The sequence below is a fragment of the Equus asinus genome, chromosome 18 (assembly GCF_041296235.1).
Source record: "Equus asinus isolate D_3611 breed Donkey chromosome 18, EquAss-T2T_v2, whole genome shotgun sequence".
Lineage (NCBI taxonomy): Eukaryota > Metazoa > Chordata > Mammalia > Perissodactyla > Equidae > Equus > Equus asinus.
Genome location: NC_091807.1, coordinates 15,294,673 through 15,317,522, shown reverse-complemented (window position 1 = coordinate 15,317,522; position 22,850 = coordinate 15,294,673). Strand labels below are relative to the sequence as shown.

Sequence of the window (22,850 nt, the reverse complement as noted above, 5' to 3'; positions counted from 1 at the left end):
TTTCTTCCTAAGTATTATATTGTTTCTGATGCTATTGTAAATGAGCTTGTTTTCTTAATTTCTTTTGTGGATAGTTCATTGTTAGTGTATAGAAACGCAAACTGATTTTTGTATGTTGATTTTGCATCCTGTAACTTTACTGAATTGGTTTATTAGTTTTAACAGTTTTATGGTGGAGTCTTTAAGGTTTTCTAAATATAAGATTGTGTCATCTGCAAACAGAGACAATTTTACCTCTCCTTTTTCAATTTGGATGTCTTTTATTCCTTGGAAACACAGCCTACTAAAATTTATGGGATGTAGCAAAGCAGTTCTAAGAGGGAATTTTATAGCAATAAATGCCTACATTCAGATAAAAGAAAGATTTCAAATCAACAACTTAACTTTACACCTCAGAAAACTAGCAAAACAACAAATAAGCTCCAAGCTAGCAGAAGGAAGGAAATAATGATGATTAGAGCAAAAAGAAATGAAATAGAGGCTGGAAAACCTCTTGGTAGAAAAGATCAACAAAACTAAAAGTTGGGTTTTTTTTTTTGGAAGATTAGCCCTGAGCTAACATCTGCAGCCAATGCTCCTCGTTTTGCTGAGGAAAACTGGCCCTGAGCTAACATCTGTACCCATAATCCTCTAATTTATATGTGGGATGACTGCCCCAACATGGCTTGACAAGTGGTGCGTAGGTCTGCACTCAGGATCCGAACTGGTGAACCCCAGACCACAGAAGCAGAACGTGTGAATTTAACTGCTGAGCCACCAGGCTGGCCCCTAAAAGTTTTTGGAAAAGACCAACAACATTGACAAATGTTTATCTAGACTAAGAAGAAAAGAGAGAATACTCAAATAAAATTAGAAATGAAAGAGAAGACCTTACAACTGATAGCATGGAAATACAAAGAAGTATAAAAGACTACTATGAATAATTATATGTGAACAAATTAGATTACTTAAAAGAATAGATAAATTCTTAAAAATATACAACCTACCAAGATCGAGTCCTGAAGAAGTAGAAAATCCGAACAGACCAATAATGAGTAAGGAGACTGAATGAGTAATCAAATACGTCCTAACAAAGAAAAGCGCTGGGCCAGGTGGCTTCACTGATGAATTCTATGAAACACTTAAAGAAGAATAAACCCAATCCTCCTCAAATTCTTCCAAAAAATTAAAGGAGAAAGAACTCTTCTAAACTTATTTTACAGGGCCAATATTACCCTGATACCAAATCCAGACAAGGACACTGCAAGAAATGAAATACTTAATTTATATTAAAAACTACGTTGAATGATGGTAACCAACCTATGGCCCATGATCATACTGATCATACTTGATTCTTTAAGACTTCACATACAAACTTTGAAAAAGGCTTGAGAAAAAAATCCAATCATTATCTATTGGACTGATACTGTGATTGAATATATTATTTGTTTGAAATATCTTAAATGAGCCAACAATATGAAACACTCAGTTTATTCAGAAACATAGAAAATTATAAGTAAACAATTTAGAAAGAGAAGCCCTAGGGGTCCTGAAAGGCCAGGATTGCCAAAAGTGTATTAACCAGGAGGAAATAGACTAAGATTTGTGGGACAAATCTGCTGCTGGATGGACATGCAATGTTCAGTGATTAATTTCCTTAACCATTGTAAATCCAAGCTTCCTTATCTATAAAGTCTGGATATTGGTACAACTCTGCTTAACTCAGCAATATCAGGTAGAAAAGTTGTGTAAACTTATGTAAGGCATTTTGTAATCTAAAAATTATACTCTTAAGGTCATTCTGTTTAGGAAGCAGAGGGAAGGAGTTACATCAAATTACTCCGTGAAAGCTGAGCTACCTCTTAATAGTTGAAGAGCTCATGGAAAGTTATTAGTAGAAAGACTTATGTTAGGATAGGCTGTGATATTCTATGGGAGCCAAAACAAACAAAACAAAAAAAAAGCTATGGTTTAACATAATAGAAGTGTACATATTATTCATGCTATATGTCTAACATAGGTCAGCAGAGGCCTCTACTCCACATAATCACTCAGGGACTGGGCTGATGGACAGTATGACTTCTCAAAAAAGATCTTCTAAAGTTCAGCAACAGGAAAGAAAGACTGGAGAATCATGGATGGGCTTTTCACTGCCTGAGCTGCTCAAAGATCCACTGGCCCTTAATTGTGTTGGGGCTAGGAAGTATAGGAGAGCAAATGGATTTTGTTATGTATTGCTGTTTCTACTGTGGGACTTAATTTACTTTAGTGAGAGAGAGAGACAGAAGGAGGAAGGATGGAAAACTTCTAATAACAGTCAAAACAACATTACATTATACTTCTGTGATTCTTTGATTCTCTGACATCAACTGAGTGTCCTACAATTCAATTCAATTCTGACACTTACTATCTGGAGTTAGCACAGTTTCTACCAGTTAAGGGCTTAGTCCCACAAGACTTCCCCCACTGCAGATACCAATCGCAAGCTCCAGGGGCCACTAGTACTTCTCACAGACCAGCTATAAATTCGAGGGTTCCCACAAACCCCTCCTTAAGTTTCATAATATGCTAGAACAACTCACAGAACTCAGGAAAACACTCTACTTCTGTTTCCTAGTTTCTTATAAAGAATACAACTCATGAACAGCTAAATGGAAGAGATGCATAATGCAAGGTATAGGAGAGTGGATGGGTGCATGGAACTTCCATGTGCTCTCAAGGCACATGATCCTCCAAAGAACATCATTGTGTCACTAACTCAGAAGCTCTCTGAACCCCAACACTTAGAGGTATTTGCGGTGGTTTCATAACATAGGCATGACTGAATCATTGACCATTTGTGATTGAACTTGCTCTCCAGCCTCTCTCCCCTTCCTGGATGCTGTGAGGTGGGGCTGAATGTTCCCACTCTAATCATCCTTGGTCTTTCTGGAAACCAGCCCTGATCCTGAAGCTATCCAGGGAACCTCACTCATTGGTCATATTATTAGCATACAAAAATCACTCAGGAGATTTTAAGACTTTTAGAAGCTGTGTGCCAGGAACCAGGAACAAAGACCAAATAAATACTTTTTTATGATACTAAATATTTTAAAACAAATAGAACTCACGCCATATAGAAAAACTAACTCAAAATGGATCAAAGACCTAACTATCAGAGCTAAAACTATAAAACTCTTAGAAGAAAACCTACAAATAGATCTTTATGACCTTAAATTAGGCAACAGTTTCTTAACTATGACACCAAAAGCACAAGCAACAGAAGAAAAAAATTGATAAATTGGATATCATCAAAAACAATACCTTTTGTACTTCAAAGGACACTATCAAGGAAGTGCAATGACAACCCACAGAATAGCAGGAATTTTGAAAATCATATATCTGATAAGAGATTGGTATTTATAATACTTAATGAATTTCTACAATTCAATGATAAAGAGACAAATATCCCCATTAAAAAGGGGCAAAGATTCTGAATAGGCATTTCTCCAAGAAGATACACTAATGGGCAAATAGCACATGAAAAGATTCTCAACACCATTAGCCATCAAGAAAATACAAATCAAAACCAAGATGAGATAACACTTCACATCCATTAGGATGACTGTAATCAAAAAGAAAATAATAACAAATATTGGTAAGGATCTGAAGAAACTGGAACATTCGTATATTGCTGGTAGGAAAAAAATGTAGAAAAAGTAAAATGGTGCAGTCTGACAGTTCCTCCAAAGGTTAAACATAGTGACCATATGACCCTATAATTCTACTCCTAGGTACATGCCCAATAGAAATGAAAACATGTGTCCATACAAACACTTGTACATGAATGTTCATAGAAGCATTATAATAGCTAAAAAGTGTAAAGGATTCAAATGTCCATCAACTGATGCATACATAACGTGGTATATCCATACAATGGAATACTTACTATTCGGCTACAAAAAGGAAGGAAGTACAGATACATGTTATAATATGGATGAATTAACACGTTAACTTAAAGAAGCCCATTAAAAACTACATATTTTATGATTCCATTTATATGGAATGTCCAGAATAGGCATATAGAAAGAGAACATAGATTACTGGTTGCCTAGGGCTAGGACAGGGGAGAACAGGAGTTGGGGGGAAATGGGGATTGGCTGTTAATGGGTACATGGTTTCTTTGTGGGATGATGATAATGTTCTAAAATTGATTGTGATGATGGTTGAATGACTCTGTAAATATACTAAAAATCATTCAATTGTACACTTTAAATTAGTGTATTATGTGGTAGATTAATTATATCTCAAATAAAGCTGTTTAAAAAACTAGTAGCCACAGGAGATTTAAAAAAAAGAACCACTGGGAAAAATTCTGTTTGTTCTGCATTTTCTTCCATTCTACCTCCTTGTACTTTCGTATAAGGATGTTTTCAACATAGCTCTATAATAGCCTTTGCAGAGCACAATACAGATATTTAAAGAGAAGCTTTTTAGACTAATGATCTCCAATGTGATATAACAAATAAAATAGAGCTTTGATTTATATTTATTTTATATTAAAATAAAAAAGAAAGAAATCAGGTTTTATAGAAATTTAATACACAAATTGACAGGTGTGTTCCCACTTGTCCATGGGTTGTCCAAGGGTCTCAGGCACTGATTGATGCCATTCAGGATATTTTGGAGGAAAAGAGTGTAAATTCAGCCCTTCAGTGTCACATTTAGATTTACCCACCTTTCTTCTCTTAGAATACATATTGCATAATATTTGTCTGTGTGTGGTTTAGATTATATCATCTGAAATAGTAGGTTTTTCACCATTTTTTTATAAAACTGTCTTATCTGAAACCTTAGAAAGTAAGCTAGGTAAAAGAATTTTGTAACTTATTCTTTTTTAAATCTTCCAAGTGGATATCTTAATGTGAGTTTGTGAACTGAGTTGCATCCAGTGGTGGCATGAGTGAAAGTTGGGGATGGAAATCTAGAGAGGGAGCAAGGAAAAGAGTAGGTGAGTGAGAGAAACAGAAAAAGAAATAGATTGGTGGAGTGAATGAATGTGTATAGGGGCACAGCAATGACTCAACAATTGTGATTCAACTACATACTACACCCAAATGCATTGCGAAAGTTTTGGGGATATAGAAAGGAACACAAATGCTTTCTCCTGTCCCAGAATACATGGTTTGACATTGAGGTTTGGGGTTTCTAATAATTATAAAGTATACTAAAAAATGAACTTAATATCTATAATCAAATAATTATAAATGTTTGATTTGGAAAAATGAATTCATTTTGCCTAGAGAAGTCAAGATAGGCTCCAAATGCTAACAATGGTGATACTGGAGTTGGCTGTTGCTGAATGAGGAGTTTCCATGACTGAAGAAAAGATGAAAGGGCAGTACAAGTGGAAAGATTTATTGTGTCCAAATCACAGAGGTATAGAAGAGAGAACTTGGTGGATTTTTCCATGTGTCCAGAACACATGCTATTTGATGGAGTAGCTAGTGATTCTGGGATGTTCCATATACTCTGGATTAGAAAATACTTTGCACTTATACATTGAAAACCACCACATGAAAAATCCATCACAGTAGAGTAAATTGTCGTATTCTACAAACTCCTCATAAATAAATCTGTTCTTTGGCCCTAGAAACATATCACTTCAAGCGTTTTGCACTTTACATGGCCTATCCTTTTACTACCAAAAGATAAAATATTTTATTTTGTTTGAGTTCAGTAAAACATTTTGGCTTCTTCTGAAAGTACTTTCATTTGCAAATTTCTAAGCATCAACTTGCATTCTAAATATTTCACAGCCATTTAATTCTTCCACTTGACTTTAAAAGCTGTCTGACCTTAACAGGAGGTTGCCAGCTCTCAAAATATGTGTTCTTGCAAAGAACAATCCACTTCTAGGACATATCTGCAGTCATTTTCCCCACAGATAAAGGGGCCACTTTAGATAACTGCAATGATAGATATTTAAGATAAATATTAATACTGGATGTTAAGTTATTTTACAACCTAAAAAGAAACGAGATGCATAGGGCAGCAGCAGCAACAACAATACACACACACAGAGTAGACTTTCCCTACTCTAAAACTTTCCAAAGAAATTATTTCATTTACTTTGAAAAGTTTTTATTTTAGGCCAAATAGCCTGATTATTTGTAGCTCGAGAATGTCAAGTGCGTGTCAGAAATTGGCATGAGTACGAGCATCAATCTGTCTTGGGGAAGGAAATTTGTATAGACTTCTGGCACCAAAGAGGATTCTGTAGGAAATATGTTGTCTGGATGTCATGACTTCTTACTCAACTCTCAAATAATTGTAGTAGGAAGTTTGATTTGTAGAACTAACTCAGCCAGAAGGGTGAGAGATTCTCTGCCCTCACGAATGTGCGCGACCTCCCAGCTGTCCTGCTGATTCCATTTGGCTCAGGTCAAGTTCATAAGAACATCTTCTGAGATGCGGAGTTGCTGGCATTGAGAAAGCTGTTATGCCTGAGCACCTCATTTCCCTCCCACATCAGGATTTATCACTAAGAACACATCTGTGCGCCACAAAAAGCAGAGCGGATTTTTTATAAATATTTAATTATTATGACAATCTTTTGTCTCATTTGCATGGATACTTAAGAGTGAATATTTGAATTATTTTTAAAGTACTTTAACCTGTAAGTGGCTTTGCTATCTCATATGAATGGACCTGAACTATACAAACTTCTGCTAGAAAACTTCAGAGAATATATAAAAGACTGTATTCCACATTTCTGAATTTAACTTCGAATATACTACAATAAGTTGATAATCTGTAAGTGAAAATAGTTTTTGAATAACCAAATCTTATTTTACAAGAACCAAGAAGTAATGGGGAGGCTTTGTTTTAGTTTAGTTTAGTTTTGTTTTTGAGGAAGATTAGCCCTGAGCTAACATCTGCTGCCAATCCTTCCTCTTTTTGCTGAGGAAGACGCGCCCTGAGCTAACATCCGTGCCCATCTTCCTCTACTTTATATGTGGGATGCCTGCCACAGCATGGCTTGACAAGCAGTGCATAGGTCCGCACCCGGGATCCAAACTGGTGAAACTTGGGCCACCAAAGCACAATGTGAGAACTTAACCACTGCGCCACTGGGCTGGCCCCTGTTTTAGTTTTTATATATAAAAGATTAAAAACAAAAAAGATCTCTACTATATGGAAATACAAAATATCTAAATTTATATCACAGGAGATTGCTATGAGGAAATCAGAGATAAAAATATAGTTGTTAGGAAAAACCAAAACATGTTTAAATTACCTTATGGTTTCAGATGGGCTTATTACCAAAAGAGTTACCCTCTCAAGATGGTTATTTAGCAGCCACATCTTCCCCTTTGGCCTTTGCAGGAAGATCAAAAATAGAATATCTTATAATATTCCAATTTTTATTGAGTACAACATGGCAAAATTGAAATTATGGGGAGAAAACATAGAAACAAAACCTAAGTATCAAAACAACAGTATCTCTTTGAAAAGTACTGCCCAGGGTCTGTGGCTTCAACAGGGAAAAGTAGAGATGGGATGGCATTTTAGGTAAAAAATGATGAATTTTTTATTACCTCTGCCTCCCCAGAAGCTCCTTATTGGAAATCCATTCAAAAGAGAGTATACAAATACCAGTAAAACTATAATCCTTCTTTTTAGCACTACCCAGTAAAATTTCTACAAGTCCAGAAAGTATTTTGTCTTATACAAAAATAAGATAATAAGCAAATGCCTTACAAAATTTATAGCATCAGGCAATTTCTCTGAGTTATTCTTTCAGTCAGGGAAGAGGAAAAGCAGGGTTCCTTCACAAGAGGAGCAATCAATTAAGATGACTTGAGTGAAATCCTGTGAGGGGTCGGAGGAGACAACTGATATTTGAATAGTACTTTTCTTAAGAGCTAAAAGCATTATGGACTACAGTACTGTAGGCTGGAGTATTTAGTCCTTGTCATCTATAGTTGTTTTCATATTTGGAGATGGATAGTTAAACGTATTCCATTTAAACACAGTGCCAATAGTTTAACTGGGCTAAAATGCCATCTTAGTTTTGTCAATTTAGTAACAACCATTTAACTGGAATGGATTGCTCAACGGGACCCATCCCTGAAACAATAGGGAGGCAGTATAGTGTAGGAGTGGAATAGAGTTGAGTGTGTACTGTACTGGAAGGGTGTGGGCTGCAGTGTGCTAAAGCAAAATATAGGCATTTATTATAAACATGCAAAACCACCCCTAACATTTGTGGAGTCTGGGGCAAGAGTACAAATAGGAGCAAACATACATTACATCTAAATATTTAAAAGTTATATTTCTAACTAACCAACAGTTAAGTAAAATATTTTATCGTATATAACCGAATAATAACAATCTAGAAAATATAATTAAATCTATTGTTTTTGAATGACTGAGTCAGCCAAATACCGGAGATCGCTAAATTCAATTATTAACGCATATGGGTGGATATTCTGTTGACCGGCTGGAGATAAATCTTTTTTTTTTTTTTTTTGAGGCAGATCAGGCCTGAGCTAACTACTGCCAGTCTTCCTCTTTTTGCTGAGGAAGACTTGTCCTGAAGCTAACATCCATGCCCATCTTCCTTTGTTTTATACGTGGGACGCCTACCACAGCATGGCTTTTGCCAAACGGTGCCATGTCCGCACCCAGGATCCGAACCAGCGAACCCGAGGCCGCCGAGAAGCAGAACATGTGCACTTAACCACTGCGCCACCAGGCCGGCCCCTGAAGATGTCTGGATAAGCATAAAATGAACATATGTGATTCATAAACTATTATATATGTAGTCCATAAATTTATCTGTGCCTTTGTTTCAGCAAAATCATGAATTGTGCTATTATTACCAAGATTTTCACATAGTTGTGTTCTAATGGCATCTAATGATGTAAAGAGCTAAAATGATAATATTTAATTATATTCAGAGTTCACAATAGTTGAATTATTTTCATCAAGAAGTATATATTAAAGCAAATGTAAAAGTTAACTATAATCAAATTCTCTCTCATATGTGCTTCAGAAAGTTATTTCTTCTCTAAAACATTCAATATTATCTTCTGAAAGTATGGGCAGGATACAAATTATACTGGATGAACATAATTAAGTCTAGATTTTAGATGTGGCTGAACTTTTAATTTTAAAAAATGCAACTGAACCTTATTTTATCAAAATAAGGTTATTCACTATTCTAACATTCAATAGTAATCCAGCTGTCCATGTAGGGAATAATCTTAAATTCCGCATACAACTATTGCAAATATGTTCCTTCATGGTGTTTCCCCATGCTGGGATTTGGAATGCTGAGAAATTATATTATATTAGGTAACAATTTGTTGTAGTCATGCTATCTGAGAGATGGATTTGTCAAGTTCCGTTGTCTTTTCCTCTTGCCTAGGTGCTTCAGCTGATCAATCCTCCCCATACTCTGCATCAGTGTCTGTCTTCTATGTCAGCAGCTCAACAAACCTCAGTCATGGCTTTGGATAAAGATGCAGCAAGCAAGATGTAGAGAAGCATTTTCCTGGGGCCTAAGCAGTATAGAGTCAAGAGAGAAGATGTTTTGGCTTGTAGGTGGTGCTGTGCCAGAAACAGAGGCATCCATATGCTCTTTAACAACTTTATTTTTTGTGTGTCTTTGTGACATATGTCCTGCCAAAGCACTAGGCAAGGTCCACTGTTGCCCAGGCTGGAGGGCAACACTGACTATAGGATCTGCAGTCAGACTGCTAGCATTTGGACAAGGGTTTTATCATTTATTAGAGGGAAATATCAGGCTTTTCTTATGCCCCTCTGCAGATCCTTTCAGCCATACCTTCTCCAGGGCCTTTGGCTGCTATTTCATCCAAGCCATTGCTACAGCAGTGATCTATACACAGGCTTCAAAAGGCTTCAGAGGGAAGCAAATCAACTCTAGCTTGAGTCATTCCCTTGCAGTGCCTCCTGTGCCTCCTTCTCTGGTGCATTCCTGTGGGTGAAAACACATACCATGCCAGGGCATCCTTTCGACAACGTGCTTGTCCAATCCTGAAATAAATGTGGGAAAAACATTTGACCAATAGGACCCATGAGCCCATGGATAATTCTTCCCTTTTCCTCTCCTACAATGGACAGTATTGAGATGCATTCATCATAAGGCCTCTCAGAAGATGGTCCTGAGAGATCCAGAACACTTGCACTTGAAATCAAGTACTGATCGGCTCAGTAACACTACATTATGTTGACTCTCTTCTTCTCGGTCTCAGTCCCTTTTCTCTAACTCCTGCTCCCTTGGTTTTGCATTCCCTCATAAAATTTTAGCACATAACTCTTTGCCTTAGACTCTGCTTTCTGAGGAATCTAGGCTAAGAAAATGCATGCTCTTAGGTAAATAAATTCCTTTGTGTCTCAACTTCCTGATATGGAAATGAATAATAATAGCATTCATCTCCTAGGCTAATTGCACTGACCGAATGCATTCACAGACAAAAAAAAATTCTGAGAACATTTCCTGACACACAGAAAGCAGAACTTGAGGCAAAATTTTGCGTACCAATCACTTTTACATCTCCTTTTCCCAGTTGCAGAATTTTTTCAAATAGAAGCCAGTGTTCTTGGTTCCATGACTATTTTTTTTTTCATTCACCTACATATGTTGAGCATATATCTTGGGCTAGACATCATGCTGTATACCAGAGATTTAGATAAAGAACATACTCCTTCTCTTAAACAAGCTCAAAGCCAGGTGGAGGAGGCAGAAAAATTTTAAAAAACAGTAAATACAGAGAAATAAATACTGGTAGGGATATTCACAACACTATGGGAACAGGAAGAAGTTCCCTGAAATGAAAGGCTTGATAATTCATTTCAGATGAAACTATAACTTAGCTGAATTTTGAAGGGCACGCAGTAATTCACTGGGACAAGTAAAGCACGGATCGTTTCACAGAGAAAACATGAATGTGCAAACATTCAGGAGACGTGGAAAAGAAGAGCAAGAAGAGTACATCCTGGTATTACAAGCAGTACTGCATTTTTATGTGTAAAGTTCAAAGTGGGGAAAAGGAAAAGATAAAACTGAAAAGTAGCAAGGGCAACATCAGGAAGAGTTGTGTATCTTATCCTAAGATGTAATTCATCCTAAGATGAAGTCATTCAGGAGCCATAGAGGGAGTTTAGGCAGAAGAGAGAGACTTTTAGGAAAAATCACTCTGTGTTGGTAGAAGTAACTGGAGGTGGCATCACAGGAATGTGAATTCAGTAACTGAGACCAAAAAATGACCTGAACTCGGGACACGGCAAAAATGGTGGGGATGGAGAGGAAGGAACTGATTTGAATTTTATTAAAGAGCAAAATAGACTTATAGGTACATAAACAAATATACAATAGATAGATAGATAGGTAGATAGATAAACAGGTAGATATTACAAACAGACAGGTATTTATAAGTATTACAGATAAATAGGTATTTGTGTATACCTAAATATATAGAGATATGCATGGTGACTTAGAGAGGGGTGGATTGAAAGAGAAGAATTCCGCACCATTCTTAGATCTTGGCTCAGAGATGGTGGAAGATGATACTAAGAATCAACATAAGGCATATCAGAGGAGGAGTCATTAGGAGCAGCGTTTGGAGGGTATAAGATGAGTTCAGTTTTGAACCTGCTGAATTTAAGAGATTTGTGTGACAATCAAGAGCAGATCCCCAGAGTTCTGGAGTAGAGAAGGTGTATAGTTGCACTGAGTTTATGGTGAGAGAAAGGAGAAAAAGAGGACTTAAAAATACTATCAGAGGGGTCAGCCCCGTAGCCGAGTGGTTAAGTTCCCGTGCTCCACTTCAGCAGCCCAGAGTTTGCACTGCTCACCAAGCCATGCTGTGGTGGCATCCCACATAAAATAAAGGAAGATTGGCACAGATGTTAGCTCAGTGACAATCTTCCTCACACAAAAAAGTACTATCAGAGGCTTTGAAGAAAATTTGTTCTTTTGAAAATCTTCCTATAAACATTAATATACAACTAAATATAAACAAATGCTGGCTGCTTTGACCTTGTATATTCAGCTAAGAAAATCGGGACAAATTTGCTTGTTTTTATTAAGCTTTTCTAACATTCCACAGAGTTAGGAAAGGGAAACAACTTCAAAATGTCGATAAATAATTATCTGAATTACACACAGCAAAAACAAGAAGAACAGTTGACAATTTCCTTGTTTTGGGGGCATTTAAAAATATGTTAATGCTAGGTATCATATATGATAAATTTATCACAATGATTTAAAATAATTTGAGGTAGGGAATGTTCTGGTGGAAGCTACAAAGATCCTTCAGGAAAAGCCTTTTAGGAAGTGATATTTAAGCTGAAATCTGAGAGGCGAAGAAGAATCAGCCATGCAAAGGCAAGAGAATGTTGTGTAGAAAGAATTGTGTTATACAGAATATTGAGCGGAAATATCTCTAAAAAACATACCATTTTATGGAAATTATCCCCTTCATAAAAAAATGCTTAGAAACCAAATGATTTCAGTAGCATGGCTTCTAGGAACTGAAGCCAAATTCTCAAAACTAAAATTCAGCTTCTTAATCACATTCAAGAACTGAATACTTGGGCAAAAGACCGACTTAGAACTGAATCCCCAGACTTTGGTTAATTATGAACATGTCAGAGTTCCATAGACTATGGCATGGAAGTCACCCACGGCCTTCATTAGACTAACTTGTGGTATCTATTGGGCTACTGAAATGTCTCAACAGTATGAGGAAACACAAATTAAATATATTTTAAGACATATGATTTCATATCCCAGAGTCTATGCCATGGATTTCATTTAATCTATATCAAAACCAAAGAGCTATTATCAAATGAAAATAAAACTCTCTGCCCTGTATAAATTTTGACTCTTACATATGCAGTATAAAAAATCAAATAAATCTATTACAGCCACAAGTTCATGGCAGCCAAATGAACTGGCTGTTTCAAAATGTGAAGTTTCAGCGCTGCCATTTTCTTTGGCAGGGATGGGATGGGTTCTAAAATAAATACCAGCAAACAGTCTTCCCCATTAATTACACGTGTAATCATCAGTGGTTGGTCCAAATTAAGGTCTGTTTTCTTTTAGTTTTCTATATACCAATCCCACAATCACTGAAAATAATTGAAGAAAGATAACAGTAGTAAAACATATACAGAACCTATCGACCTAACTCCAGACAGCAGTACAGCATGAACTACACTCTTCTAACACCCTTTCCACATCTAGCTCCACTTTCACCAGCAGCTATTACATTAAAATGTACAATACCTAGCACATTCTGGGGTGTCTGTTGAATGCATCACTAAAATGAAAAACACATAAGAGTAGCCCTCAAAGAGCTTTCAATCTAATACGTTTCACTTGAAGTTCTTGGGGCCAATTCCTATAAATTTAAGAAAAATCATCTAGTCTCTTAATGACTCGTTAGTAACCACAGACATATTTAGAAGCAAAGTCAGTATGTTTACTTAGATACTGTCCAGGTGGCTGAAACATTGAAAATATCCGATTACATTTATTGAGAAATATGAAGTTTGGAGGCAGAGTAGAAATCCATTGTAAAGATAGGAGTAGTAAAAATTACTGGGCCTTAGATTTTCTGAGTATGACAGCCAGCTGCAATATACATTACTATGATACTGTAAAAAAATCTTGATCACACAAATATCCACCCAAGCCACCAAAATCAGGTTTTTTGTGTGTGTGTATGAGGAAGATTTGCCTTCCTCTTTTTTTGCTTGAGGAAGATTAGCCCTGAGCTAACACCTGTGCCAATCTTCCTCTATTGTGTGTTTGGGTCACTGCCACAGCATGGCTGACAAGTGGTGTAGGTCTGCACCTGGGATCTGAACGCACAAACCTGGGCTGCCAAGGCAGAGTGTGCTGAACTTAACCACTACACCATGGGGCCGGCCTCCAAAACCAGTTTTAAGTTTTTTGCATTTTATTACTATTTTTTGCTTAAAAATGACTTCTATTACCTAGAATAATTTTAGATCACATTCTCATTCTCACCAATTCTCCATCATCTTTATTTTTTATTTATTTTTTTATTGAAGTCACATTGGTTTATAACATTATATAAATTTCAGGTGTATATCATTCTATTTCAATTTCTGTGAAGGTTACATTGTATTCACCACCCAAAGTCTAGATGCCATCCATCACCATAGGCATGTGCCCTTTTACCCCCCACTTCCTTTCTCGGAACTACCAATCTATTCTCCGTGCCCATGTGTTCATTTGTTGTTGTTTTTATCTTCCACATATGAGTGACATCATACAGTATTTGTCTTTTTCCATTTGACTTATTTTGCTTAGCACAATGCCCTCAAGGTCCATCCATGTTGGCACAAATGGAAAGATTTCATTTTTTTTTCTTACAGCTGAGTAGTACTCCATTACATATATATACTACATCTTCTTTATCCATTTACCCATTGATGGGTACTTAAATTGTTTCAAATAATGTTGCAATGAATATAAGGTTGCATATATCTTTTTGAATTAATGGTTTTTTGTTCTTTGGATAAATACCAGGAGTGATATAGCTGTCAATCATCTTTAGAGGCTTCTTCTGTTAATCTTTTCCTGACAAATTCTTCCCAGCAACATTCTATCCTTTACTTATCCACTAATCCTTAGGTTTTTTATGGCATTAGCTGAGACATAACACTTAACACACACCAGACACTGTTCTTTACATATCTTGATTTGCATATGCATGAATCATATTAAATCGTTTAGATTAAGAAAGGCAAATGCATTATTATTATCCTTGTTTTATAGATGAGGAAACGAAGAAGTAGTTTAAGCAACCAGTCCAAAGGTACTCAGATTGTAAGTGGGTGGTAAAGGAAGAGTCTAAACACAGGCAAATCCCTCCTGAGTCCATGTGCTTAGCCATTACACTCCATGGCCTCTTTCTGACCCTTGTATTTGCAAGTGGTGCCACAGTGTTATGTTTTACATCATTGATTTCCTCTTTTACACTGGGGGTTCATAACAAAAATGTCCACCTTTTTCATCTTTGTCTTCAGAGTCAATTATGATATTGGGTATCTTGTAGATGTGAAAAAATATTTGCTGAATAAATGAATTCATAATTTTGACTGGAAGGGGTGTCCTTGTCAAAGGTACATAGTTTCTGAGGTTTCCATAAAGAAGTGAAATTTTCCAATATGATAATACTATCAAGATAAAGTACTGATTCCTGATTTCTATCATATGCAATGTTGATTTACTAATGGTCAACTTTCTGTAAAACTAATAAAATGTAGCAGAAAGAAAAAGTCCATTTGCTAAATAAGTAGTATTTTCTATTCTTTCAAATATTTGAAGATAATTTTTTGAGATACAATTTCAATCTGGCACAAATTCTAATTCTTTTTTTTCCTCTTAAGTTCACTATTAGTCTAAACTCTGCTTGAAAAAAGCAACTCCATTTCCAACTACTACAAGCCAGATTAGTTTCTTTCTTTTCTGCCATTGCTATTTTCTCAGCAGGTTACAGCTGGCATTTTGTTGCTTTCAGCTATGATGTAAGTTCTCTGCTTCCCAAATCAGTTGTTTTCACTCACTTAACCATGATCCATCTGCTAGGTTTTCCACTGTTGTTCATGCCTTAAATATAACCTGTTCAGATAAACTGTATGTTCTCAACTCTCAGTTCTTTAATATGTGAGGCTCTTGAAAAAAGAAGCATGAACTAAACCAGAGAGGACAGCATCCCTTCTGGGAGTGTGTTGTCACATGACATCAGGTTCTGGTCCATATTAAGTGACTACGGAGTATCAGTAACCGCAAAGCCTCCTTTACAATTTTCCAGTACAGGACACTGTTTCATTCTCAGGAAATAAGTAATTCCGTAAGTATTTTTGTAACACAACTTGTGTTGAATGGCAGCTTAATTTTTCTCAACACTCTTTTTCATTTCTGGCTCTTCTGTTTCTACTGGCTGCTTCAAGAGAAATAATTCAATTAAGCAAGTGAATATGCTCTTATCTATACTGAAACATTGATGAAACTCCAAGCACACAGTGTTGCTTTGTAGGGTCAGTCAATGAGAGATGGGGAGACATGAGCTGAGACTGCATCACCAAGTCAAAGGCAGTCAAATTTGTAATGGGCATTTTGGCCATACATTGAACATATGGTAGAGAAAAAGATTTTACAGTGAATCCATAGTTTACAAAACCTGGATAAACTCCTGGACAGTGAGAATATAGGGTGAATTCTATGCAATGGAATTTTTTTTGCATTGACTTTTTAATTACTAAAATACTACATGTTCTTTGTAAAAATTTTAGAAAATATGGAAAAGCACAAAAGAGAAAATGAAGATAACCTATAATCCTACTACCCACAAATAACCACCGTTAATATGTCAATATATATTTTTAAATTATTTATGCATATATAAATGATTAAGACCTGTAAATATCTTTTATTATCTATTTTGTTAACTTAATGCTATGAACAATTTCCCAAAGCATTAAATATTCTTCTAAAACATATTTAAGTGGCTGCAAAATATTTTGTCACGTAGGCTAAACACTATATAGCTTATACACTATAATAACCAAAGTCCACTTTTGTGTATATTTGGTTTATTTGGTCATTTCCAATTTTTTGAATAAATAACCACATGGGGCCTGCCCGGTGGTGCAGTGGTTAAGTGCGTACATTCTGCTTCTTGGCAGCCTAGGGTTCACCGGTTCGGATCCCAGATGTGGACACAGCACTGCTTGGCAAAAGCCATGCTGTGATAGGTGTCCCATGTATAAAGTAGAGGAAGATGGGCATAGATGTTAGCCAGTCTTCCTCAGCAAAAAGAGGAGGGTTGGCAGTAGTTAGCTCAGGGCTGATCTTCCTCAAAAAAAAACCCCTGACATAATTAGTGTTTCAAATGCCTCTGATGCCCCACCACTATGCTCTAGACCTCACTATTGATTCCAGCAACAACTGTAGTAGACAGTTTTGTTTGGGCATTAATTCTCTGTGGGCTGACAGCATCTCTCCTAAAGCAGATGTCTTTCTCCCAATAGGAGGTCAAGAATGCCCAAGAAATGACCCTAATCCATGAAGACTGTAGGGGGATGGAGAACAGAGGTGATGCCTTCAAAGCAGCCCTCAACCAAGAGAAGATGAACTCTCATGGATGAACGCTTCTCCCAGTTGATCCTTGAGAGAAAAATTCTGAGAATCGTTCAATGGGCTCTTGAGGAGATCCCAGGTGGGATGACGCCCCAGCTGGTGACCTTTACAATAGTCACTTACTATAGCTTTTTCTCCTTCCCTCAGTCTTCCTGTCCCTCATTCTTTTGTCCTGGTATTACCACACAAACACAAGTCCTCGTCCAAGGTTTGCCCTGGGAGTAGGGAGAACCAGGCACTTCAATTATTATTCTTCCATCATTCTTTGTGCCTATTTCTGATTTTTTCCATTGGACTGACTGCTAGAGGTAGAATTGCTGAGATGAAAGTCAGCAACTAAAACAAGAATTTTGATACATACTACACATTGATAAACTTTAAGCCAAAAAATACTCATTGCTTAATTACCCTTTTTCTCCTAAATCGATTTATTACTTTTTAACTTAAAAAGCCTTTTAATCCTATGTTTATTCAGCAAACAGCTATTTTATTATCTTTGGCATAATCTTTAATCTTAGAAAAGCCATCCAAGGAAGAGATACTTGCTGTCCAAACTCCATGACCATGCCTCTAATTTCTATGAAATCTTTTTCTCAACCAAGAATTTCACTGGCTTTTCAGACTTGAGCACAACCATCTCCTCAGAAAGAGTAAAATGCCACAATAAAAGCTGTCAACATTCCATGTCCACTTTTTTTGAAAATCAGTAGAATTCACCTTTATATAGAGACATGTATTGGTAAAAAATTTTTTCCATTTGCCAATTCTCACTTACTATTTGGTTTATAAAATAATCTCCCTCTGAAATGTATTCAAAAGCAAGATACTTATTTTAATAACTGTATAAGTGCTGTGCTTCCTTTGCCTGCACAGGTCTAAACCAATCATTCCCTAGACAGCTAAGGTGCAACACCGTTATTTTTAATCCACCTGCTCTGACTCCCATCCAGTGGTTCTGTGATTACACCACTGGCCCATACTAATAAGCTATTCCATGTTTTCTGGTTAGGAATGTTTCATAGAAGCTGCTATTGAATCTCAAGGTTAATGAGGGCCTTTTCCTAAGAAAATGGACTCTTTACTTGAAAGAGAATTCAACTGTATATTGTCTCTTAGTCTTTCTTGAGCTCGATTTCTATTGTTGCCGTAATCCTCTCTAGTTCTTTATTTCATAGGAATTACGTGCATCTTTAAGTAGTCTGTATATATGTATAAATTCTCTTTATTTGACACTGTTGACATTATATCTTTTTAGATAATGTACTTACACATGCAATTCTATTTGACTAGGTCCATGGTTATAGGTTCTTTGAATTGCTTTACGACATCCTTTAACCATAAGATAGCCAATATTATTGATTGCATATTTAATATTTTATCTTAATTATATGCATTCTTTTTCCCACATGGATTTAAGGTACCTCACAAATAAGGCATAAGCATAAATGGAAATGTAAAAAGAAAATTAGAACCATGGTAAAGAGAAAAATATAAATCTATCATTCATAATCAATCATTAATATGGGTGCTATGTCCAGTGTGGTGTCATTAAAGTCAAAAAGAAAGTGTTTCAAGAAGGAAGGAATGGCAAACTTTGTCAAATGTTGCTAGGAGGTCTAGTAAGATGAGGACAGAGAAATGTTCCTTGGATTTAGCAGCCTGGAGATTGTAAGTGACCTTGACAAGAGTGGGTTAAATGGCATCTTATGGACCATGCTTGGGGATGAAGCCACATTGGTGTAGGTTGAAGAGTGAATAGTTGCTGAGAGAGGAGAGACAGCAAATGTAGATAACCCTATTGAGAAGGTTTGCTTTGAACAGGTTAGAGAGAGATAGGAACATAACTGAAATATGATGTAGAGTTTAGGGGTACCCAGAATTCACTTTTAGTTTGGGAGATACTAACATGTGTTTCTTCGAATGTGAATATCATAAGATGTTTTCTCTTAATGATCTTCCATAAAGGTCAACCACATACCTTTCAAAAAAATTACTGAAGCAAACAAAAGCTATCATCTGATTCTTCTTTTAAGGAATTTAATATATATTGTTCAAAACAAGTCAAGCATTTAATTGAAGTTAATTTGAAGATACTCAGTAGAACATTTAGGACATATTAGGGTAGATGAAGGTACCACTGAGGAAGTATCTTGATTAGCATCATACACAGAGGGAGCATCCCAAAAGGAAATATCGTTTGACTTTTTTTTCTTACCATAAACATACTGCTGATCCATGCTATAAGCTATGGCCCTTCATGATGCCAGAAGTTTCTAATTCCAAATGCCCTGTTTTAAATCCGTCTTTCACTCTCTCATGGTCTGACGGCCCAATTACATGCCAGCCATCCTCCAACCCAGTGTCCTGATGATTTGCCTGGGCATCCTCATTTAAGAACCAAAGATTTCTGTGCTTCGGAGGCTGAACTTTCAATGAAAATATCCACAGTCTCGCCTGTGGTTATCTCTAACCCTCTCCTCCCACATTCTATGCTTGAGATGTACTATACAGCAATGGAATGTCCTTGCCTTTGTGCAATCAGCACAGTCTTACTCAGGATGCCTTACAAATACGTATAAATAGATATTCTTACCCCTGACTCATTTTCTCATATTCCTAAGGATAATTCACTCTTCTGCCAAACTTCCTTCACATTCCCATCATACTCATTATGATTTCCATCATAGACATGCAATAAAAGAGAGAAAACAAAGCCTTATATAAACTATCTCTTGTTCCAAGACTGTAATCTCCTTCTTGGCAAGGACCAGATGTTACTTATCTCATGTTCTCTGAACTAACACAGAAGCACACTCAAAACATATTAGTTGAAGAAATAAAAAGAACTAATGAAAAATCATTTGAGGCACTTTTAAGTTTCTATAAAATGATCATTTTCTAATCTTATTTAGTCATCCAATATCTTCTTGTTTAATCCATTAAATAGATTTAATCATTCATTTAACTCCTCCCTATGCCCTCACCAAATCATTTATCACTTATTTTTTCTTTCTTTTTTTTTTATTGCAGTAACATTGGATTATAACATTATATAGCCCTCAGATGTACCTCAAACTCTGTGCAGATCACATCATGTTCACCACCCAAAAACTAATTATAATCCATCACGACACATGTGCCCAAAAAGATATGGAACGCTTCACGAATTTGAGTGTCATCCTTGCGCAGGGCCCAGGCTAACTCTATATTGTTCCAATTTTAGTATATGGGCTGCCGAAGTGAGTACTATTTTTTCTTTCTAATACAAACTAATTAAAGATTTTTATCCTTTTTCTGGCACTGTCATTTGTTCCCTTTCTTTGATGTTTTTATTTTTATATAATTGTCCACTGTGAACAGTGACTTTTATATGTCTCAGCGACCATCACATAATACATTTAAAATGTCTCATTATATTACCATATTCCTTTATAAGGAAATAATAATACAACTATGTAAATAGGCTCTGATGTAACTTTTGAATGATAGAATTAGTCAGGAGAATCCGGAGGTCTCATCTCAGGGCCAGAGTCAAGATGCTATCAAAATACATGACAACTAGGAGAATAGCACATGAAACTGGAGAACTGACTTAGGAAATAGCATTCCATAATTATCTGTGAAATTAATGCCTTCATATATCCAGAACAAAGGTATAATAATGGAATTGTTTGGGAAGAATAACTGAATTAAAGTTAATATGCTAAGAATATATGAAATAACTATATTCTTGTCGACGAAAATAATCCATAACCAATCTATAAATGAAAATTTGGGTGAGTTTATTCTGAGCTTAAATCTGAGGATTATAACCCGGGAGAGTCTTTCCACAAAGGAACAGAGCACTCCAAAGAAGTCGGGGTATAAGGGTGGTTATATACCCTCAAAGAGGATGTTTCACATAGGATTGAAATGTCCCTTTTACAATAGTCGCGAGACTACTCTGTCGGCACAGCGATTGATGGAAATAGCAGGTAGGTCTGCTGTCTCGGTGAACACAGCAGGGTGGCAGTCTGTTGTCTCCAGCTGGGTGGTCACAGGTGAGCTGGGAGGTGAGTGCAGCAATCAGTTCCTAGCCTAAGGAAAAATGCTTATCCCTAAGGAAATGCTAATGTGGGGGAAAGTTGCACCTTTATCTCAAGGGCCTTTGTTCTGGCCATAGGAAATGTCTAAGTAGATATGCAATGCGTGCTCAATAGCCACAGTCAGGCCCTTTTGAAAAAAAAAAAAGTCAGGCCGAATTAGGTTTATACCAAATGGCTTCCTCATATACTCCAATATATCCTATTGCTTGCCATTTTTATTTGTCATTCTAAATCTAATATAAATCATGTAAATCACTAAAACCAGGAAAAGAAGTTTCATAAGATTTTCTTCAGTCAACTTAAAGAAATTTTAAATAAAGCTATGGGTTGACAGGTTCATATCAAATGAGAATGATGACAGAGTAGTTCAGAAGGAGCATGATCTGATAGCATAGTTTTCTGTGATAGAGGCAACATTTCCTAGGGAAGACATCAATCTAATACTTGCTCACAGGGAAAAATTAGATGGGCTTCTAATAGTAGAAGGAAACCTTGAGGAAACAATAACAAGTTTACGAAATTGAATTCCTTTCCCTAAGGGAAAGGAATGGAAATGTCAGCAAGATTAAGAAAATCAACTTTAGGAAGCTAATTGTATCAAGCTTGAAAACTAGTACAATGAGTCTTTGGACTTCTCTTAGAAAGTGGAGTTCAGAGAAGTTGGCTATCAAAAAGAACAGAGTTCTGCCCACTCAAAAGAAATTATACCAGGATCTTTGAAAGCCAAGAAGGGAAACAAGCCAGTATGACTAAACCCAGCACTTTGGTTGAAGTTGAAGGGCAGAAGAGAAGGACATGTATAGTTAAATTTAGAAAGAACATTACAAAAGGGAAAAGTAGGGCAAATGAAATACCTAATAATCAGATATAAAATATCTGCTTTAGAGAGAATTCTCTTTTTTCAGAGAGGGATAAAAATCACAACTAAGGTGATATAACTATTTTCTTCATTTATTCATTCCACAGATACTTGTTGAGCGCCTACTAGGCATAAAGTATTGTTTTAAGCTTAGACATTCCCCTTGAACAAAACAAATAACATCCTTCCCTTGTGGACTTACATTCTTAAAATATTATACATATCTCATAAAAATTCATGAAAACATCTTCCAATATATTTCTTGATGTTGTATTCTATTCAATCCTCTACACTTTTTACACGTGTTTTTGTAATGATGATTCATGCTAATCTGAAACCATAACCCTAGAGGCAAAATCCTTTGTAAACTCTATTCACTCAAGTAAAAAGAACTAATACATTTTAGAACAACTTTCAAAAATAGAGGTTGAAATGCAAACTTTTTGTTATTATTGTTATTGATTCACTTAACCAAATAATCATGATATAATGGGCACTACATTTTCCCTTCACAATAGCCACTCCTCCTTTCTTTCCAGGAGAATCCTGATTTTTTGGGGGGTAACCATTACCCCCACCCCAACACACACACAAGTACCCCACTCCCATCAAGATATCTTGATGAGGTAAATCCTGCTTCCTCCAGGAAGAGAATGATGGTCCAAGGAAAAATCCCATTCTCTTTGAGAGTGATTGGTTTAGGAATGGACTTGTGACCCAATTCTGGTTTCTGAGTCAT

At 36.3% G+C, this 22,850-nt stretch overlaps 1 non-coding gene across 1 annotated transcript; it reads right to left on the bottom strand.

Moving 5' to 3' along the window:
* Window positions 1–20,311: 20,311 nt before the first annotated feature.
* LOC123278394 (U6 spliceosomal RNA) lies at window positions 20,312–20,414 on the bottom strand. The gene has a single exon (XR_006515756.1). It is a non-coding gene; the product is annotated as a U6 spliceosomal RNA (small nuclear RNA).
* Between the last annotated feature and the right edge of the window lie 2,436 nt (window positions 20,415–22,850).